The sequence below is a fragment of the Giraffa tippelskirchi genome, chromosome 12 (genome assembly GCF_054371585.1).
Source record: "Giraffa tippelskirchi isolate mGirTip1 chromosome 12, T2T-mGirTip1v1.2.pri, whole genome shotgun sequence".
NCBI lineage: Eukaryota > Metazoa > Chordata > Mammalia > Artiodactyla > Giraffidae > Giraffa > Giraffa tippelskirchi.
Genome location: NC_137286.1, coordinates 6,865,766 through 6,888,428, shown reverse-complemented (window position 1 = coordinate 6,888,428; position 22,663 = coordinate 6,865,766). Strand labels below are relative to the sequence as shown.

Sequence of the window (22,663 nt, the reverse complement as noted above, 5' to 3'; positions counted from 1 at the left end):
TGCAATACCCTACATATGCTGTATCATCTCACAGCATTACCAGCTGATTCATCTATAGAATCTCTTAATCTATAGAGGATAAAGCTGAAGCTCAGAGAGTTTGAGCCACTTGTCCAGGGTCACACAGCTGGTGAGTGATGGGACACAGAGTCAAAGCATTGTTCATGGGGGCTGCAGAGCATGTTCTTTTCCCCTAGTCTAGTCTGAACCAGTCTGAGGATGAACCTGTGAGTTTCTCCTCTCCTCTGCTCACCTATATCAGTTACTGATTGCTGAGTCACAAAGTAATCCACAACAGAGATTCAAACAACATGCACTTTAAAAAGAATTTTTTTTTTATTGAAGTATAGCTGACTTCCAATGTTGTGTTAGTTTCAGATGTACAGTGTTAGTTTCAGATGTACAGCAAAGTGAGTCAGTTATATGTATACATATACCCACTCTTCTTCAGATTATTTTCCCATATAGGGCATTACAGAATACTGAGTAGAGTTTCCCGTGCTATACAGTAGGTCCTAGTTAGTTATCTATGTTACATACAGTAGTGTGTATATGTAAATCCCAATCTCCCAATTTACCCCTACCCCTAACCCCTGGTGATCATAAGTTTGTTATTGACATCTGTAACTCTTTTTGTTTTGGAGATGCACCATTTACAATAGTCAGGACATGAAAGCAAACTAAATGTCCATTAACAGAGGGTTGGATAAAAAAAATGTGGTACAAATATATAATGGAATATTATTCAGCCACGACAAAGAAGGAATTAATGCCACTTGCAGCAGCATGGATGGACCTAGAGAGTCCTACTAAGTAAGTCAGACAGAGAAAGATAAATATCCTATGACGTGGCTTATATGTGGAATCTGAGAAAGGGGCACATATGAACTAACCAGCATGCACTTATTATTCTAGAGTTCCCCTGGGTCAAGGATCTGAGCCCTGCTTAGCTGGCTCGGTCCTCTGTTCAGGGTCTCTTTAGAGGCTGCAGTCAGAGCGTTGACCCAGATCTCTCACATGGAGGCAGTAAAGGGGTCAGCAAAGGCCATCACCATCTCAAGGCTGGACTGGGACTGGACCATCTTCTGAGATGACGCATCTGATTGTCAGCAGGATTCAGTTGCTTCTCGTGATGCTGGACAGAGGGCTTCAGTCACTCACTGACCCTTGGCCTGCTTCTTCCCAGGTGGACCTCTCCATTAGAATGAGTCTGTAAGAAGGACCAGAGAGAGAAATGTCAGTAAGAGGAGAGTCAGAGTCCTTTGTAACCTAGTCTCAGAAGGTGACATTCATCTCCTCTTCCATATTCTCTTGTTACATGAAAGTCACTAGGTCTAGCCAATACCCAGGGGGAGGGGACTTCACAGGATGTGAACGCTGTGGGTGAGGACTTTGGGAGCCAGGTCACAATCTACTGACCACATTGTCTTTCAAGATCTGAATCCCCTGAGGGACTTTCACTACAACAATACTTGACAAGGGGGTAATAAGCTCTGAGTGGTTAGGTTGTTTCAGGTCTTAAGACTCATGAGGGATGAGTAAACACTTGAACTGGAGTCCTTCTGCACTTATATTTTCCTCTCCTGTGTGATATGCCTCTAACTCCATCCTCAGAGTGGTCAAGTCTAACCCAGTAGAAAGTATAGGCTCTGGCGCTCCCGTAAATCTCAGCCAGATTCCATCACTTCCCAGCTGTGTGACCCTGAACAAGTCACTCAGATTCTCTGAGCTGCAGCATCCTCATCTATAGAATTAATGATACTGCTGCTTGGCAGACAACACTGCCAAGAGGACTCCATAAAAATTCATATGTGAACGGGTATGGTTGGTACCTGTGGCTCACAGGTGCCCAGTGAGTAGAAACTCTTTCATCTCTGAGGTTCTCCTAACCTTCTCTCTCTTCTGCTTCCTGTGACAGTCTTGAGATGACTGGCAGGGGAAGTATGATCATCCCATTTCCCACATGGGGAACCGGAGCTCAGAGTATCTTATCTGCCACATATAACCAAAGTCTCCACAGCCACTGCCTGATGTTATCTAAAGAATCTGGTTATGAGTTTATATATTGTCTCCATGATGAGAATATGTGCTCTGCGGCTGAAGGAATCTCATGGGTTATTTATTGCTTCACCTCCACCACTTTAATCTCTGGCTGCACAGAGTCCTTACTTTATACACAGTTGTTGGAGAAAGCAGTGCATGAGACCTAGTTTTTCTCCCTAGACCTGGTCCTCATCTGGACCAACCTAAAGCCTGGAGCACTTACTTAATGGCTTGGAAAGACACACAGGAATGGTGGTTTCAACAGCTTGTATTCATTCATTCATTTCTCATTGTTGGTCCTGGAAGAATCTGAAAAAGTCATCCAATGAGTATATTTTGGGTAAAAGTCTCACAAATTTAGAAACTTTTCAAAAGGCTTTCAAAGCCTTTCTGAAGCCCATTCTTCGTCTCTTGGGGTAAGAACACCAATTTTAGAGAGATATCTAGGTAGCAATGTGTTCATGCTCATATAAGTTAACCCACATCTTCCCAGCATTGCTCTTTACTCAAACAAGCCCATGCAGCTAAAAGAGACAGAATCTGAGGTTCCACTGTGCCCGGTTGTTTTGGTCACTGGCTTGGCTCTTAGGAAAGAGCCATGTGGATACCACTCCTTGCCACTCTCTTACCTCCAGCCCTGACAGAGCACGGTCTGGTGCAGGCAACCCTACCTCTGGGATACCAGAAGCCTGGCTCTTGCCCATGTGGTCTTTCCCCACATCCAGTGCCCCCCTCCCAATGAATATTCGGTGAGGGGGATCCATGAATAATCATTAGAAGGACTGATGCTGAAGCCGAAGAGCCAACACTCTGTTAATCTGATGCAGAGAGCTAACTCATTGGAAAAGACCCCGATGCTGGGAAAGCAAAGGGAAAAAGAGGAAGCAGAGGACGAGATGGTTGGATGGCATCATCCACTTAATGGACGTGAATTTGGGCAAACTCTGGGAATTGCTGAAGGACAGGGGAGCCTGGCATGCTGCAGTCTGTGGGATTCCAAAGAGTCAGACATGACTTAGCGACTGAACAACAACATCAGTGCCCCCCTCCCAGCCCTCATCACCTCCTGGGCCTGCTGCAGGCACGCAGGTTCCTTCAGGGACCCTGGTTGCAAAGTCATGGAGGCCACTCCCACCGGGGATTCCCAGGCAACATTCCCCATGCTGGGGTTCAGATGTGGGGAGAAGGGCCAGATGCTGTCAGACCCCAGCACCAGGGTTTTGGTCTGGGAGTTCAGGCAGTACTGCTGGCAGCCAGCTAGCTCACACTGTATCTAATACTGACCGGAAATGACTTGGGCAAGGCATTTACCTCCAGGGTCTTCAGCTTCCTTGTCATTAAAGAGAGGGTACCTGTCCCCTACCCCACCTCGCAGCATTTAAGTAGGGAAAAAAATGGCCTGTGGAACATGGAAGGGTTGACTCCACTGTCCAGGATTAATGTGGGGGCTTCCGAAGAGAAGGGCATCATGATACTGCAGGGAGGGACATGGGCTCTGTGAGTTCAAATCCCTGCCCTGCTTCCTCAACTGTGCAACCTTGGGAAAGTTATCTACGAAACTGAGCGCCTGTTTCCTCATCGGTAACATAAGAATGACACCAGTTCCTGTCTCATCAACTGCAGTTGAGGATTCAGTGAGCACAAAGCAGTTGGGACTGTGCCTGGCTCATCCTGACAAGGGGTTTAGGGATGCTTCTTGTCACATGATCGCATCAGTGATGCTGAGACAAGCCCACAAGACACGCCTGATGTGTGCAAGGGAAGTCCAAACACCTGTACCACTAATTCCTTGCCCTGGGCCACATTAATTTTGTACAGCCTCAGTGCTACTATGTACAAATAATGAGTGGGTTGTCTTCAGAGATAATGGTGTAACAGTCTAGAAACAGGGGTATTTCCTGAGTCGGGATTCAAATGAGAAAACTTTATCAGCCTCCTTTGTAGTTAGGTGGCATCTTGCCCCTGGGTTCTGGACACCAAATGGGTGTGGAAGTCCGTTCCTCTTTCTCTCAATCCCAATGCTCTCTCTTCTTCAAAACTCATGAATTACGGATGGGACAGGCCCTAGGAGGAAGCAGGTAGATCCCTGTGTCACTGCAGAGAAGACAGCTGACAATAAAGGGCCCCCGACATACAAGGGATGGTAACATGGCCAAGGAAGAATTCTAGAAGGGGTTCAGTCTAAGATGAAAAGATGATCTAACATCAACTCTTCTGAAGAAAAAAGATTTAACTTTGAAATTTTAACTTTGAAATTTAACTTTGAAATTTTAAATTTTCAAAAGAAAATTTAACTTTGAATGCTTACCATGTGGTAGACGCTAGGCCAAGTGCTTTTTGCACAGTATCTCAGTTTTCTGTTTTAACCATCATTGAATCTGATATTGTTGGCATCTCTCCTTTATAGATAAGAAAATCAACACTTCAAGAATTGAAGGGACTTCCTTAAGGCCCCAAAGGTAGTGAGTAGCAGAATCTCAACTTAAACCCAGGTGTTAGGATTTTCAACCTCTGCATGTTTTTGGCCACGTTGTTACTGTGGTCTTTCTTCCTTAAAGGGATCCATGATCTATTCAGTCCAGTTCAGTTCAGTTGTGTCCAACTCTTTGTGACCCCATGAATTGCAGCACGCCAGGCCTCCCTGTCCATCACCAACTCCTGGAGTTCACCCAAACCCATGTCCATCGAGTCGGTGATGCCATCCAACCATCTCATCCTCTGTCGTCCCCTTCTCTTCCCGCTCCCAATCCTACCCAGCATTAGGGTCTTTTCCAATGAGTCAACTCTTCACATGAGGTGGCCAAAGTATTGGAGTTTCAGCTTCAACATCAGACCTTCCAATGAACACCCAGGATTGATCTCTTTCAGGATGGATTGATTGGATCTCTTTGCAGTCCAAGGGACTCTCAAGAGTCCTTTCCAACACCACAGTTCAAAAAGCATCAATTCTTTGGTGCTCAGCTTTCTTCACCATCCAACTCTCACATCCATACATGACCACTGGAAAAACCATAGCCTTGACTAGACGGACTTTTGTTGGCAAAGTAATGTCTCTGCTTCTAAATATGCTATCTAGGTTGGCCATAACCTTCCTTCCAAGGAGTAAGCATCTTTTAATTTCATGGCTGCAATCACCATCAGCAGTGATTCTGGAGCCCCCAAAAATTAAGTCTGACACTGTTTCCACTGTTTCCCCATCTATTTCCCATGAAGTGATGGGACCAGATGCCATGATCTTAGTTTTCTGAATGTTGAGCTTTAAGCCAACTTTTTCACTCTCCTCCTTCACCTTCATCAAGAGGCTGTTTAGTTCTTCTTCACTCTCTGCCATAAGGGTGGTGTCATCCGCATATCTGAGGTTATTGATATTTCTCCCGGCAATCTTGATTCCAGCTTGTGCTTCTTCCAGCCCAGCGTTTCTCATGATGTACTCTGCATATAAGTTAAATAAGCAGGGTGACAATATACAGCCTTGACGTACTCTTTTTCCTATTTGGAACCAGTCTGTTGTTCCATGTCCAGTTCTAACTGTTGTTTCCTGACCTGCATACATGTTTCTCAAGAGACAGGTCAGATGGTCTGGTATTCCCATCTCTTTCAGAATTTTCCACAGTTTGTTGTGATCCACACAGTCAAAGGCTTTGGCATAGTCAATAAAGCAGAAATAGATGTTTTTCTGGAACTCTCTTGCTTTTTTGATGATCCAGCGGATATTGGCAATTTGATCTCTGATTCCTCTGCCTTTTCTAAAACCATGATCTATTAGTGGAAACATTCCATGGACAGAGAGAGTCAAGTTATAAAACAGAAAGACTTGAATGCCAAGGGAGAGGACAGATAAAATGCTGACGGGATTCAGAGGAGGGAAGAGTAACTTCCAGCAGGGAATTCAGGAAGCCTCTCTTGTGGATGTCACATCAGTTTTATAAATCTCTGTCTTACTCTGAACACCTGGACTCTGCAGCAGCATCCTCCAACTTCTCCTCTCTGACCTTTACCAGTGTGGTCCTTTCCTCTTCTATTCTTCTTCCTCCTCTGACCCAAACGTATCCACCTTGTTTGTCCAACTGACATCCCGTATCTTCTGGCCAGCTGCCCTAAGAAAATGCAAGAATCCCTGCATGTGTTTTGAAGTAGTAATATAACTACAGCTATCCATATAGGGGTGTGAAGTCATAGATCATTGAGGTATCTCAGAGAACACTAGGGTAAAAAGGGCCAATGGGGTGGTACCTTGGAGAACTAATCGTAGAGAAAGGCATAAAGTATTCTCTTGGAAACAAAAAAGAAGGCAAATATCAACAAAAAAGCCAAGCATGCTGATATGGATGTGCCATCAATGACAGCTGGTTCCTCTGAGAGATGGGAGTAAAGTCTGGGGGTTGAGTTGCCCTCAGCACCGAGGATAAAGTTATGGATGTCAACTGGGGTAACCGTAGTACACTGCATATTACCTTTCTTACAAAACTATCTGAGATATGTTACACTGGAAATTCTTTACATTTCTATCTGGGTGACTAAGTATGCTACAATCTTTGGAACATGAGCCAGGAGTATGCATTTTGACAAAACTCTGTAGATGATTCTGAGGCATTCTATTAGATGATAAAACATGTTCTGGAATAAAAGGTCTGTACTATGCTTCAGCTCTACCCAAGAGCCTGGGCATGGGTTACTGAGTCCCTAGTTACCTAGAGTAGTGTTACCTCAAGTGCACAGACCTAGACATGATACAGGCAAATCTCAGGCTCCACTGTGTGGAAATTAGACCTAGTTGGCTGTCTGTATGCTTTTCCCTTTGGAGTCTTCCCAGGTCATTTGTTCACTTGCTGCTGGAATGGAATTATTTGGCAGTCAATGCCAGAGCAAGAATTTGCTTCAAAGATGAGAATTAAGGATATATAATCATTGCTATTGGTGGTAGAGAGGATGAGAAAATGCAAATTCAGAAACATGGAAGCTTCTGCTCAAACCCAAGCATTTCTCACAGACTCCACCAGAGGAGAAGAATAATCCACCCAAACTACCACTCTGGATGTTTCTGGAGTAACATGTTGGAAAGCTGTCTTCTCAGAATGAAAATCAACCTATCCATTGACAAGGAGGTTGGAGACCAAAGAATTTCAGTGGTTATTTGATTCCACTATCTTTGCTACATTATGCATAGCATTCAAATTCATCTTTTCCTCTGCGTCACGCTACTAGATTAAAACATTTTGGACCACTTGATAAAGCAATACATAGCAGTGAGTTCCATACCTAGAATCTCCAAAATGTCTATCTGCAATCATGATCATTATATAACTAATCTAAATTACTTCTAATAACGAAGTTATGAGATCATGTTGTCCAACTCTGTCATATGTAAATATGGGGAAACTGAGCCTGGAAAAAATAATAGGCTTGATTGGCATCACACAGTAAGTCGGTGGCCTGTGTTGTCAAAGTCACCCCTGCTTTATGGTCTCCTAAAGAAACTTGCAAGTCCCATGGCAGAATCACAATTGTTGGAACGGCCCCACCAGGATGTCAGTATAGGGGAACTGAAAACCATATGGAACAAACTATGCATTTTATTGAAGAAATCAAAACTTGGAGAATCAGAAGGCCTGAAACACAGCTTTGGGGATTTGATTTACCATAAGAAAGAACACTAGATATTAAAAGATACCATACAAATTTTATCTATTATCATTGTATTCAATACTTTTGTAAAACAAAAAAATATTATACTATTTATGGGACTAGGTACATCACGTGCCTTTTACTTACACACGAGCAAGTCAGAAATTCTTGTCCCCATGTTGAGGTTGAGGAAGTGGGTTCCTGGAGGTGAAGTGACTTGCTATGGCCATGAAACTTGTCATTTGCAAGGTCAGAATTCAACCTAGGGCTATAAGGATGCTCGCGTTTGACACCAAGCTTCCCATGCCTGCCACGCTGCTTCCCCCATCTAGGTTGATCCATGAACACTCAAAGGTCATGGGAAAGGAAGTATAAAACTTCAGGGAGATTTTGGAATGAGGACAATATTGCCTCTTCAGAAAGTGATAATTTGCTGGAAATAAATAAAGAGTGAAAAATCCAGACAGCTTGACGTTTTCTCATAAAACAATAGGTTGCCTTGTAGTTTTGCTGTGAAAAATATCCATGCATTACTCAGACACTAGCTGAGTACCTACTACACATTAGCCACAGTGCTAGATCTTATAGAGGTCACAGTGGAATTGTTCCCAGGCTCTGCTTTCCAGGGGCTCAAAACCAGGGTGGGTAAGACATGGTTGATTGTATAATTGTTCTTAAAGATTTCCTCATACATCCCCACTCATTGCCATGTAGCTTGCTTCTTCTTCCTGTGGAAGTTGTGTCATTGTTACCGCATTGACTTTGAACTCGGCCAGTAGGACATGGGAGTATATTATATCCAAAGTTTTAAAAGATATTGCAAATGTCTTCCATTGTACTTCTGCCCTCTGCCATGACAATGGCAGGTTCCAAAAAGCATTTGTTGCTCCATCCGTCTGGGTCCCAGTGTGAGAACACATATGGAGCAGAGCTTCTCCTGACAGGGCTGTATCCTGGAGCTGAGTCAACTAGCATCCTATATGAGTGAGGAAAGGATGCTGCTTTACTTTGCTGGGGTTGTTTGGAGTTGTCTATTACAGAAGCAAAGTTGACCTGACAGAGGACGTGAAATCTAACACAAGGTAGAAGCCGATGAATTCTAAGAGAAATACAGACACCCTTTTTTGTCTATAGGAAGAAATAGATTGCTTACGTTAATAAAGGACAGCTTATGTTGTCAGGGAGACCTTATGGAAGATGGCGGTATGTGAGATGGACATCAAACTTAGTAGGACTTGAACATGGAAATAAAGCGGGACAGTTTCTGATGTTCCCATTATTCAAGGCTGGAGAAGGAGGTTGGGGAAGGGGCAGTAGGGTTAGAATATCTGAGAACAATCTGCTTCTTTGATGTCATCTTGCAAATCCTTTAGGGCTGTGCTCACTTTGATGAACTACTGTTTATCTGCAGAATCTCAGGAACTAATCAGAGTAGGCTAACTTTGCCTGTAGAGATGTTCTGGAGAATAGAGTGCCTGATGGAATACAGACCTGATGAAGATTGGGAAGTCTGGCTTAGATTCAGAGGTGGAGGAAAAATATGAGACAGGACCTCAGACTAGCTGGGCTTATTGCAGTTCTTGAGATGAAAGGACTTTGTGGTTTGGGTTTATGATCTTCCCTTACCTGTCCTCGATCTGCCATCCATTTACTGAGGGGATAGAGTAAGAGTCTCTGAAAAGTCTGAGCTGCTAAGGATTCATTTTTAGGAAAGACCCCAAGGCTAGGTTTGATTTCAGCTGACAATTAAGTGTCATGTCACACAGGGATGTAAGGTTACCCTGTTGACCCAGACAGTGAAAAACATTAGCTTTGTCTATGTAAAGGTCTGCAGGTTAATTACCATTCTCCTTATTTCCCTTGATCTTATCCTTTTATACTCATATTAACCTTAAGTTTTCCTCTCTCATTTCTTAAAAGCTGTATATATTCTTTAAAAAGCTTTTCTTTCTCTCCCTCTTTAAATCCTAACTGCTTGTAAACAAATACTGAATTCCATATTCAATTTCTTCCTCTTATATCTCCTTATGACTTCCTCTAATTCTGACAGAACCTTAAGTTTCTTACTCTGTGACTGTTCCTGAGCTGTTCAAGTTGAAAAACTTAAGTTATTCCTGCATTTTATCCTAAACAACAATACTACCCTCTCAGAATATTTCGTCGACCTTATGTTAAAAATAGATCCAAACTGTGATCTCTTCTCACCAACTCCAACATGACCACTGTACTCTCCCATCATTGTTTCTGTAGTGTAACTGGAACCCCTAGCCACTACATTCTACTCTCTACATGGTTGCTGGGGTGATACTCTACAAAGTAGACTTGGAGGCCATGGACACGTGCTGCTGAGATCTTCTGCTTCAGGAAGCATACCAGTGAACCCAGCTACCGCTCCTTAGGTATGTCACCATATCTGTGCCAAGGCTGTGCTTCTCAAAGTTTGCTCCTAGTCAATGACAGAGCATAATGGGTGCACTGATGCAGACCCATCCCTGTAAGATGTAGGATTCTGCCAGTAAGAACCTTTGGCTCAAGAACAACCATTGGTTTGGCCAAACTCTTCTTAGAACAGTCTAAGACTATACTTATTCAATCCTTTTTCTTTCCTCTATTTTCTTACAGGAATCCAATCTACAATGAGATCTGAAGCCTTTCCTCAACTACTCCAGCCGTCATAGGCGTTCACACCAATTTATTTCTAAATTTGAAGAACTCCATTCTCAGACATATCAAAATCAAACTGTGGAAAAGTTAAAGAAAAAAGTCTGAAAAGAGCTAGAGAAAAAAATGACACATTATTTCTAGAAGAACAACTATCTGAATGACAGGATATTTCTCATCTAAAGCCTTGGAGGCGCAAAGGAGGTGGGCAATATTTTCAAAGTGCTGAGAGAAAAGAGCTGTCAACCCAGAAACCTATAGTCAGGGAAAGTACCCTTCAGGAGTGAAGGTGAAATGAAGATACTCTCAGATGAAAGGAAACTAAGCAAATTTGCTTATTGCTTAAAACTAAACCTGAAGAACATTTTTCAAATGGAAGGAAAATAACCCTAGAGGAAAACTTGGAACAGAAGGAATAAAGAACAACAAAAAATAGTAATATATATATATATTTAGTAAATTTTTTGGCAAATAGATTATTTTATTCCTCTTAAGCTCTTCAAAACACATTTGACAATTGAATACAAAAATTATGACATTGCCTGATTGGGCTTCTTGATATTTTTAAATGCAATGTATGTCAAAAGAACAACAAGAGCAGGAGAGTATAAAATATTAGTGTGGTGGCAAATTTTCTACATTGACTTGAAGTGGCAAAATATTAATTCTAAGTAGAAAGTGAAATGGTAAGTATGAGTAGTGTAATGCCTTGGGCAACAAAAATAAAGCTTTAAAAGAGATATATAGTAAAAAGAAACCCAATAGATTAATTAAAATGGGATAAAATATGATTTAAATAATTCAAAATAAGACAAGAAAGAGAAAACAAGGAGATAGAAAGGGTAACACATTATACATAACAAAATGGTAGACTTGACTCTAAAATAAAAAAAAATACATTATACATAAATGATTTAAACATGACAATTAAAAGAGCATATCAAATTAGATAATAAAGAATAAAGCCAAACTGTGCTTTATATAATGATATGTCGGTTAAAAGTAAATGAATGAAAAAATATATATTTTGAAAACTCTAATGAATATAAAAATGGAATGGCTATAATATCAGACAAAGTAATCTTGAAAGCAAGAAAAATTGTCAGGTATAAAGTGAGAAACATGGAATGACAAAAGGGTCAATTTACCAGAAGACAAAGCAAATTGAAATGCTTGTGTACCTAACAATAGAGCTTCAAAATATATGAAACAAAAACTGATGGAGTCAATAAAATTCAAAACAGGAAAACAATAGAGAAAATAAATAAAATCATAAACTGGCTCTTTGAAAATCATCAACAACATAAATAAACATCTATCTAGGCAAACAAGAGAAGAAAGAAGACATGGATTACAACTTGATTATATATTGTAAAGTGAGACTCCATAAATACTAATGAAATTGTTATAAATAACTCTACATGTAGATATTTTGATAAATTATTATCAATTTTGGGAGCTTAAATAAAAGACTAAAATCATGATCCATAAAAGGAAAAAAATGATAAATTAGATTTTATCAAAGTAAAAAAAAATCCATCAATGATAATGTTAAGAGAATGAATATACAAACAATAAACTGAGAGAAATACTTGGAAATGAGATAATAAATAAAAGACTTGTATCCACAATATACAAAGATTTCTCAAAGCTCAATAGTAAGAACAACAGTCCAATTTAAAAATAAACAAAAGACTTCAACAATTACTTCTCAAAAAGACATAGCAAAAAATAAACACATGAATCTGTGCTCAACATCATTAACCATTAGGAAAATGCAAGTTAAAACCATGATGAGATACTACTACACACCTTTTAGAATTGGAGCATTACTTAGTGCTGGCGATAATACAGAACAACTCAGACTTTCTTACTCTGATGGTGGGATTTCAAAATGGGATGGCCATTTTGGAAAACGCTTTGGTAATTTCTCTTAAGTATTGCATACATTGAATACTCACCATCTGACCCAACAATCCCAATCCAAAGAATTAATCCTAGAGAAATGAAGATTACATTCATACAAAAACCTATATGAATGAGTCTAGTAGATCTATTCATAATTGCCAAAAACTAGCATCTACCCAAATGTTCTTCAGTGGGTGAATGTATGAACAAACTGGTAAATTTATCCAAATAGTGGGATACCCTTCAACAATAAGAAGCACTGAAATATCGATACACACAACACAGATGTGTCTCAGAAACACCATGCATTTCAAAAGGTTACAACATAGATGTGTCTCAGAAACACCATGCATTTCAAAAGGTTACAACATAGATGTGTCTCAAAAGCACCATGCATTTCAAAAGGTTACAGGATACATGCATAAAATGTAAATAATAAAGCTCAATACCTGCTTACGATGAAAACTCTTTGAAAACAAGAAACAGAAGGAACTCTCCTTAATGTGACAAAGCATATCTACCTGAATTTATGGCACATATTGTTCTTCATGTTTCATCATTAGAAATATTCTCTTTGAAATTATGAACAAGACAAAAATACTTATTCTCATTGATTCAATTTCACATTACCATGTAAATCCTAGCCAATGGAATAAGGGGAAAAATCAACATGGAAAAAAAAAAAGATATTTTGTGGCTCATGATTGTCAATATGGCAAGCCCTAAAGATCCATGGGTCAGGAAGATCCCCTGGAGAAGGAAAAGATAACTCACCCCAGTATTCTTGCCTGGAGAATTCTATGGATAGAGGAGCCTGGCAGGCTACAGTTCATTGGGTCTCACAGAGTTGAACACGACTGAAGAGACTTACCATACATGCACAAAGAACCTACATATTATTAAAAGTAAAAGTTTAGAAAAATTGCTACATATAAAATCAATATATTTAAAATTGCATTTCCATATTCAAGCAGAAACAATAAAAGTAAGTTTTACTTTCAATAGCAATCAAATATATGTGTACATATATCATCTTTAAAGAGGCACACCTATTAAAGTGATAAAATATATCTGAAGTCTTTTTAAAGACCTAAATAAATGATTAGACATATCATATTTAGCAATACAATGGCCCAATATTTTAAGATGTCAAATCTTCTCATGCTGATCTGAAGATCCAATGCAATTCCAATCTGACTCCCCATAGGTTTTTTTAGAATTTGATAAGCTGGTAATGAAATCTACATGGAAGTACAAAAGCCTGGGAAATATACAGGATACTTTGAGGAGGAATAAGCTGGTGGGGGGAGGGGGGGAGCAGTTTACCCGGTTAGGTTTCTAGTTCTGTAGCAAAATTTGAGTAATGAAGCCAATGTCAGATTAAAGCAAAGTAGCTAAATAATTCAGTGTAACAGAAGAAAGAGTTCTAATAGGGACTTGATAGACTAATAGAATTGATAGAGAATGCATTTTGAAAACTGGGAAAAATGATCAACACATGAATGGTGCAGATCTTTTGGTTATTCATACGAAGAAAAAAGAAAATAAATCCCTCTTTACAAGAGTTTCACATATATTCAAGACAAAATTGTAAGATATAACACTAAAAATGTTAAAACATTTTTACAATATCCGGGCAGATAAGGGTGTTTATACATAAACTTCCCCTTTCACACCTGCCATCTCAACCAAGGAAGACATAATGACATAAAGGATATGACTGTAAATTTAATTGCATTAAAATCCAACACATTTATCCAAAGATATTATGCAAGTTACAAAAAGGCAAGTCATAAAACAGAAGAAGAGTTGAAACACACAAAGCAACAAAACACTTGCATCCAAAAATTATTGAAGATTTAACCCAAGTTAATGAGGAAAAACACAAAAATTCAACAGAAATCTGGATAAAATCCTTGAACAGTCCCATTCATCTATATCTGTGTCTGTATCTCTATCATCTATTCAGTCTAATTAATAACAATTTAAATACAAATTAAGATGATTGACAACCAATAGATAAGTAAAAGGTAAGATAATTAGCAAAGTTAAGTGTTAATAATTATACTACCTTGTTATTAGTATTAAGAGTAGCAATTGGTATAACCTCTTTTAAAGCATTATCTTATAAATACACGTTTCCATTCTCAAGTATGTTACATTCTTTCTGTTCTCAGGTGTATATACTCTTGTTCATGTGACCTAAGACACTGGTACAAGAGTATTTATACAAGTATTGGTCATAGCAGCAAAAATCTGAACCCAATTCAAGTATCTATTAACTGGTAAATTAAGTATTTTGAGGTATATTGACCCAGTGGAATTTGCACACTAGATAAAATGAATCAATGCCACCTACCAACATAAATATATTCTAAAGTTTAAGGTAGGTTGAAAAGTTACAGTTATAGAATGATAGGTAGAGAATGGTTCTGTTTTATATAACCCCAAATAATTTAAAAAATAATAATAAATAGTTTAGGAATAAAAATAATGCATAATACAATTTTTTAAAAAGGCAATATTATATGACATCCCTTATATGTGGCATCTAAAAAGATATGATACAAATGACTTATTTACTAAACATAAAGAGACTTACAGATTTAGAAAATAAACTTAAGTTTGCCAAGGTGATGGGATAGTTAGGGACTTTGGGAAGGTCATGTACACACTGTTGTATTTAAAATGAATAACCAACAAGGATCTACTGCATAGCACATGGACCTCTGCTCAATGTTATATGCCAGCCTGGATGTGAGAGGGCTTTGGGGGAGACTGGATACATGTATATGTATGGCTGAGTCCCTTCATTGTTCACCTGATACCATCACAATATTGTTAATTGGCTATCAGTTCATTTTAGTCGATCAGTCATGTCTGATTCTTTGTGAACCATGAACTGCAGCATGCCAGGCCTCCCTGTCCATTACCAACTCCTGGAGCTTACGCAAACTCATGTCCATCGAGTCAGTGATGCCATCCAACCATCTCATCCCCTGTCATCCCCTTCTCCTCCTGACATCAATCTTTCCCAGCATCAGGGTCTTTTCCAATGAGTCAGTTCTTCTCATCAGGTGGCCAAAGTACTGGAGTTTCAGCTTCAACATCAGTCCTTCCAATGAATATTCAGGACTGATTTCTTGAGGATTGACTGATTGGATCTCCTTGCAGTTCAAGGTACTCTCAAGAGTCTTCTCCAACACCACAGTTCAAAAGCATCAATTCTTCAGTGCTCAGATTTCTTTATAGTCCAACTCTCACATCCATACATGACTACTGCAAAAACTACAACCTTGACTAGATGGACCTTTGTTGATAAAGTAATGTCTCTGCTTTTCAATATGCTTTCTAGGTTGGTCATAGCTTTTCTTCCAAGGAGCACGCATCTTTTAATTTCATGGCTGTAGTCACCATCTGCAGTGATTTTGGAGCCTCAAAAAATAAAGTCTGTCACTATTTCCATTGTTTCCCCATCTATTTGCCATGAAATGGTGGGACCAGAGGCCATGATCTTAATTTTTTGTATATTGAGATTTAAGCCAATTTTTTCACTCTCCTCTTTCACCTTCATCAAGAGGCTTTTCAGTTCCTCTTTGCTTTCTGCCATAAGGATGGTGTCATCTGGGTATCTGAGGTTATTGATATTTCTCCCAGCACCTTGATTCTAGCTTGTGCTTCATCCAGCCTGGCATTTCACATGATGTACTCTGCATATAAGTTAAATAAGCAGGGTGACAATATACAGCATTGATGTACTCCTTTTACAATTTTGAACCAGTCTGTCCTTTCATGTCTGGTTCTAACTGTTGGTTCTTCACCTGCATACAGGTTTCTCAAGAGGCAGGTCAGGTGGTCTGATATTCCCATCTCTTGAAGAATTTTCCACAGTTTGTTGCGATCCACAGTCAAAGGCTTTGGCATAGTCAATAAAGCAGATGTAGATGTTTCTCTCGAACTCTCTTGCTTTTTCTACAATCCAACAGATGTTGGCAATTTGATCTCTGGTTCCTCTGCCTTTTCTAAATCCAGCTTGAACATCTGGAAGGTCACAGTTCACATGCTGTTGAAGCCTGGCTTGGAGAATTTTGAGCATTGCTTTGTTAGCGTGTGAGATGAGTGCAATTGTGTGGTAGTTTGAGCATTCTTTGGCATTGCCTTTCTTTGGGATTGAAATGAAGACTGACCATTTCCTTAAAGTGGAAGTGACAAATAGAATCAAAGGATTAGATCTGATAGACAGAGTGCCTTAAGAACAATGGACAGAGGTTTGTGACATTGTACAGGAGGCAGTGATCAAGACCATCCCCAAGAAAGAGAAATGCAAACAGGCAAAATAGTTGTCTGAGGAGGCCTTACAAATAGCTGAGAAAAGAAGAGAAGCAAAAGGCAAAGGAGAAAAGAAAAGATATATCATTTGAATGCAGAGTTCCAAAGAACAGCAAGGAGAGGTAAGAATGCCTTCCTCAGTGATCAATGCAAAGAAATAGAGGAAAACAATAGAATGGGAAAGACTAGAGATCTTGTCAAGAAAATTAGAGATACCAAGGGAACATTTCACCCAAATATGGGCACAATAAAGGATAGAAATGGTATGAACCTAACAGAAGTGAAGATATTAAGAAGAGATGGCAAGAATACAGAGAACCATACAAAAAAGATCTTCATGACCCAGATAACCTTGATGGTGTGATCACTCAACGAGATGGTGTGATCCTCAAATGCAAAGTCAAGTGGGCCTTAAGAAGCATCACTATGAACAAAGCTAGTAGACGTGATGGAATTCCAGTTGAGTTATTTCAAATCCTAAAAGATAATTGGCTCTATCCCAATACAAAATGATTTTGGTGTTAAAAAACTAAAATTTAAAAAAAAGGTGATAAACCCAAAGTTATCTGGATTCACAGAGCAGTGGTGAGGGATACCTTATGGGATTTTATAATCATGTTTCTTAGATTTCAGCAACAACAGACCTGCAGTTAGGGCAAGGCTCAAGAGAGATAACCTGAGTCCACTCTCCTCAGTGTCAGCTGGGTTGGTTCTATGTCTGGGATGGGAGTCCTTGGAAGGCCTGTTGACTCGCACATCTGAGACTCAATCAGCTGATGCCTGCAATGTCAGAGGCTGCTGTGGCAGCATCTCCTACTCCCCCTGCCTCAACGTGGTCTCTCCAGCTTCATGGCTTCGAGGGGGCGAGCCTTCTTAGATGTTGGCCCAAGGTTCCTGAGGTGTGTGTCCAAAGAGAGAGCCAGGCAGCTGCTCCTCTTCAAACTCAGCCATTTGCACCAAATGGATGGACTTAGAGACAATCACACTAAGTGAAGCAAGTCAGAGAAAGACAAATGTCATGATATCACTGCGGAATATAAGACACGATACAAATGAACTTATTTACAAACAGAAGTAAACTCACACCCAGAGTAAACAAACTTACAGTTACCAAATGGAAAAGGAGGGTGTGTACTTTTGTGTGTGCTTAATCATTCAGTCATGTCTGATTCTGTGATGCCATGGACTGTAGCCCATCAGGCTCCTCTGTCCATGGGATTCTCCAGGCAAGAATACTGGAGTAGGTAGCCATTCCTTCTCCAGAGGATCTTCCCGACCCAGGGATGGAACTCAGGTCTCCTACATTGCAGGCAGATTCTTTACCATCTGAGCTACCACAGCAGCTCAGATACACAGTAATAAATGTAGTATGGATAAACTACAAGGTCCTACTGTAGAGCACAGGGAACTACATTCTATATCCTGCAATAAACCATAATGGAGAATAATATGAAAAAAAAATATGTATATATATATATATATAAAACTGAATGACTTTGCTGTACACCAGAAACTAACACAACATAGTAAATCAACTACACTTCAATAAAACACACAAAAAAACAAAGAGAAAGTCAGGAAGAACTGTCCTCCTTTTCAAACTCATCCTAAGAAACCATGCAGACTCCCTCTTGCTCTGTCCAAAGCATCTAAATAGCCCACCTACTTTCAAGGGGGGGAAAAATATTATTTTCTGCCTTTTGATGGAGGAATGTGAAGTTTCTAGAAAAACAGCTGGAAATAGAAATTCTACTGTGGCCATTTTGGAAGAATGTGTTCTGACGCAGTGTTCTCTGTAGTCCTTCAGACTGGATGGAGCTGGGGTTTCAAGTAAAGAGATAAATGAGAACCAAGGCTGGAGGGAGGTGGAAAGTCCTGGAGTGTAGCAGTGCAGCCTACACTGAAGGGGGTCACGGAAATCCAAGGATCAAAGGATGATGCGAATAAAACCATTTGAAGAGGATGTTTGTACCAATGTAACTGTGGAAACAGTGGCTGACTTTGTGTTTTTGGACTCCAAAATCACTGCAGATGGTGATTGCAGCCATGAAATTAAAAGACGCTTACTCCTTGGAAGGAAGGTTATGACTAACCTAGACAACATATTAAAAAGCAGAGACATTACTTTGCCAACAAAGGTCCGTCTAGTCAAGGCTATGGTTTTTCCAGTAGTCAGGTATGGATGTGAGAGTTGGATGGTGAAGAAAGCTGAGCACCGAAGAATTGATGCTTTTGAACTGTGGTGTTGGAGAAGACTCTTGAGAGTCCCTTGGACTGCAAGGAGATCCAACCAGTCCATCCTAAAGGAGATCAGTCCTGGGTGTTCATTGGAAGGACTGATGTTGAAGCTGAAACTCCAATACTTTGGCCACCTCATGCGAAGAGCTGACTCATTGGAAAAGACCCTGATGCTGGGAAGGATTGAGGGCAGGAGGAGAAGGGGACAACAGAGGATGAGATGGCTGGATGGCCTCACCTGACTCAATGGATATGGGCTTGGGTGGACTCAGGGAGTTGGTGATGAACAGGGAGCCTGGTGTGCTGCGGTTCATGGGGTCGCAAAGAGTCGGACACGACTGAGCGACTGAACTGACTGAAGAAAGTAGTAAGCGAGGAGAAGCTGGTGTCAGAAAGATTTGGAGGCTGTCTTGGCTAGCTAGACAAGTTTTAGAGGACCTCAGAGGTGGCTGTAGAAATGGTGAGAAAAAAAATCAAACACAAGGGCATGCTGCCGAGATGTGGAATGCTCCTGAGTAGTCAGCAGTTGCCAAGAGTCCTCACAGATTCTGGTGACTTCATCACTAAACTCCATCATCATGAGGAAGAATTCCTAAAACGCCAGAGCCCTGGGTCTCAAAACTGTCTCCCCAAGCAACCGTGCACCAGTGCATTGCAGGCGGAATGTGATGTCCTGTCAGAAGGGGAAGTGAATAATTTAGAGTGATGTTGTGCATAAATATTTAATGATATGAAAAAATGTTCATGAGACAATGTTAAGTTAAAAACACACATTGCAAAATAGTATAAATGGCCAGAAAGAAAGGAAGATGTTCCCTAAAATATTAACAGGATTTATCCCCAGCAGGGGGAATCTTCATTTAAATGTTTTTTATCTTTACTTTTTTATATGTCTAAATTTCTACAGTAAAAATATATTAACATTTTAAGATGCTCTCACCTTCTGAGATGGTCCACAGTCTGTCTGTAGAGTGTGTTTTTTTTTCTTTCTCTGAATAAATTCACTTCTTACCTATCAAAAATATTAATATTTTAATAAATAAAAGATAGCAATAGTTATAATTTTTTAAACATACAGTCTTATGCTAAATAAAACCAGATAGAGGATATTTTAATGAGACTTATTCAATCAACTTTTTGCTGTAAAATTTTATTTCCTCTGTTGGGAGATTTGCTCAACTAAAGCTCTATTTTTTTACCTATTAAAATACACAGCAGCTCTCAAAGTATGACTTTTCTTGGGTTCAAGGATGGCATAATTATTTTTGTAATAATATTAATCTGTTATTTCTCTTTGTCACTGTGTTGGCACAGGCACTAAGGGTGCAAAAACGAGACAGGGTAGGACTGCTGGTGCCTTAGCATATGGATCAAGGGGATGGAACCACACCGTCTGGGGCTTCCGGTATTCACAACCACAGGCGTAAAAAAAATTGAAAAAAGAAAACAGGGAAATGACAGATTTATTTAAGCATACCCCTAATGGAGCAGTAATAAACATATATATGTATCTATAAAATATAATACATTAATTGCAATTGTAATTGCAGTATATATTATAGAGTAATATATAATATAATTAATATATTTAGTTAATATATATTAATTATATATATTATTTACATACTATAAATTAAATAAATTTATATAATTATATGTATATAATTAATTGTCTTGAATTTTAGCCCTTGAGTACTATCTTTTTAATATTCTGTGTGACGAAATGGGGAGTCCAGTTAGGGCCCTGTGCTGCTTGGGGAAGCGTGAACGTGACTGGGTTACAAATCAAAACAGCTGTTTTTTCCACACGCTCACCCGCTCACTCTTTTTACTTGAAAGAACTACTGATGAACTACAGTTACTAAACTTGGATATTTGGCAGACATTTTTGTGAAACCGAGTCAAGTGATCCTCCTACTTCAGAGGAAATGGATGACACTATTTGTTGCTAAAGACAAAGTTTGAAACTTGAAGGAAAAAACAGACTTTTTGGATAAACTTAACCTCCTACTATGTGCTCGACTTCTCAATAAGAAAAGACTTTTTTTTTTTGATGGGACAAGCAGTGACTTGTTTTTAAATATTGTACATAAAATATGTCAACATTTGCAAGTTCTCCATTACTCAAGAAACCAATATTTTCCAAAGAACCAATGAAGGATGTTAAAAGATTGTGCATAGGCAAAATTTCCATTCAAAGTGCAAGAGATTATGAAACAGAATACAAAAAGTATATACCTTCATATTCTACATTACTACTAACTTTGAGGAAACTACCATTTGTTGAGTTCTGATGCAGTAGAAATGAAAAATAGCTACAATTATCTGCAAAGACTACTGAAGCACTCCTTTTCTCACTTTTGTGTGAGGCCAAATTTTTATCAGCGACTTGAACTGAAGTGGTATATCCAAGAACTTGTATGCAGAAGCTGATATGAGAACCTAGCTATGTTCCACTGAGCTGGCTGTTAAGAGATTTGAATAAAAAGAAAAGCCATGTCATTTTCTACTAATTAAAAATATATATATATAGCTTTTGCTGTAGAAAATATGGAAATATTTTTGTTGTTTTTCATTAAAATGATGGTTTATTAGCACACAATGAGTTTGTTTTTATTTGTAAATAGATAATTCAAAATTGTCAGTTTTAGTTTCTATTAAAGTAAATGTTGATGCATGCAACTCACATAAACAATCTTTGGAGTTCTGAGACCAAACCTCTTGGGAACCACTATATTATAAGATAAAGGTCTGTATAGTCAAAACCATGGCTTTTCCAGTAGTCATGTATGAATGTGAGAGTTGGACCATAAGGAAGGCTGAGTACCTAAGAAATGATGCTTTTGAACCTTGAAGCTGGAGATTTTTGAGAGTCCCTTGGATTCCAAGGGGATCAAGCCAGTCAGTCCTAAAGGAACTCAACACTGTGTGTTCTTTGGAAGGACTGATGCTGAAGCTGAAGCTCCAATACTATGGTCACCTGATGAGAAGAGCCAACTCATTGGAAAAGACCCCAGTGCTGGCAAAAGTTGAGAGCAAGAAGAGAAGGGGGCAACAGAGGATGAGATGGTTAGATAGCATCGCTGACTCAGTGGACATGAATCTGAGCAAATTCCAAGAGATGGTGGAGAACAGGGGACCCTGGCATGCTTCAGTTCATGGGGTCGCAGAGTCAGACACGGCTAAGAGACTGAACAACAACTATTATAAGAAGATGTGTATCAGATACACATAAGGAAATTCCCTTCTTCCTGGATGTCTTTATATTAAGACATAATGTATGGAGGTGCCATCACCATCTTGAAGGGTAGATGAAATGTGAAACCAACCAGCTGAGGATGGCAGAGCAGAACCACAGAAAAAACAGGTTCTTGCTGGCATCCTAAGTCACTGAGTCGATCAACTGTGTTGACCTCCCTTTGGACTTATGTGAGCTAATGAAACTCTTCTGATGATTCAAGCCAATCTTATGGTCTTCTGTTACAGGATCTAAAGGAATTCCAGCTATATGATCCATCTCACAGTACGGGCAACCAGACACTTATCCAGTTATGTCTGGTCCTATGCTGTGTGATCTTAGATATATTATCACACATAACCCTCACAACCAACATGGTGAAAGATACGGTACTATCCCCACTCAACAGATTAGGTACCTGAAGCATAGAGTATGTATACTAATAATATGAGGTCACACAGATAAAATTTCAATCAATACTCAGACCATAATCAAAGTCTGTCCTCTTATCAATTAAAACCTTCACTAGGTTTAATATCCCAAGTCTGTATTTCCCATTATACCAAATAAAAACATCTCAGAGTGCTTTTCAAGCAGTATGATAATCTTTCAAATTTAATA

General features: G+C 39.4%; 2 long non-coding RNA genes across 2 annotated transcripts; one reads left to right on the top strand and one right to left on the bottom strand.

Annotated features, from left to right (window-relative positions):
• Positions 1–314: 314 nt before the first annotated feature.
• LOC145529385 (uncharacterized) lies at positions 315–10,094 on the bottom strand. Its single transcript, XR_014071156.1, has 5 exons — positions 9,295–10,094; positions 8,421–8,740; positions 7,816–7,936; positions 2,267–2,352; positions 315–1,210 (listed from the first exon to the last, which is right to left on the bottom strand). It is a non-coding gene; the product is annotated as an uncharacterized LOC145529385 (long non-coding RNA).
• Positions 9,960–21,403, top strand: LOC145529384 (uncharacterized). The gene is made up of 3 exons (XR_014071155.1): positions 9,960–10,067; positions 10,291–10,533; positions 20,644–21,403. It is a non-coding gene; the product is annotated as an uncharacterized LOC145529384 (long non-coding RNA).
• The last annotated feature ends 1,260 nt before the right edge of the window (positions 21,404–22,663 follow it).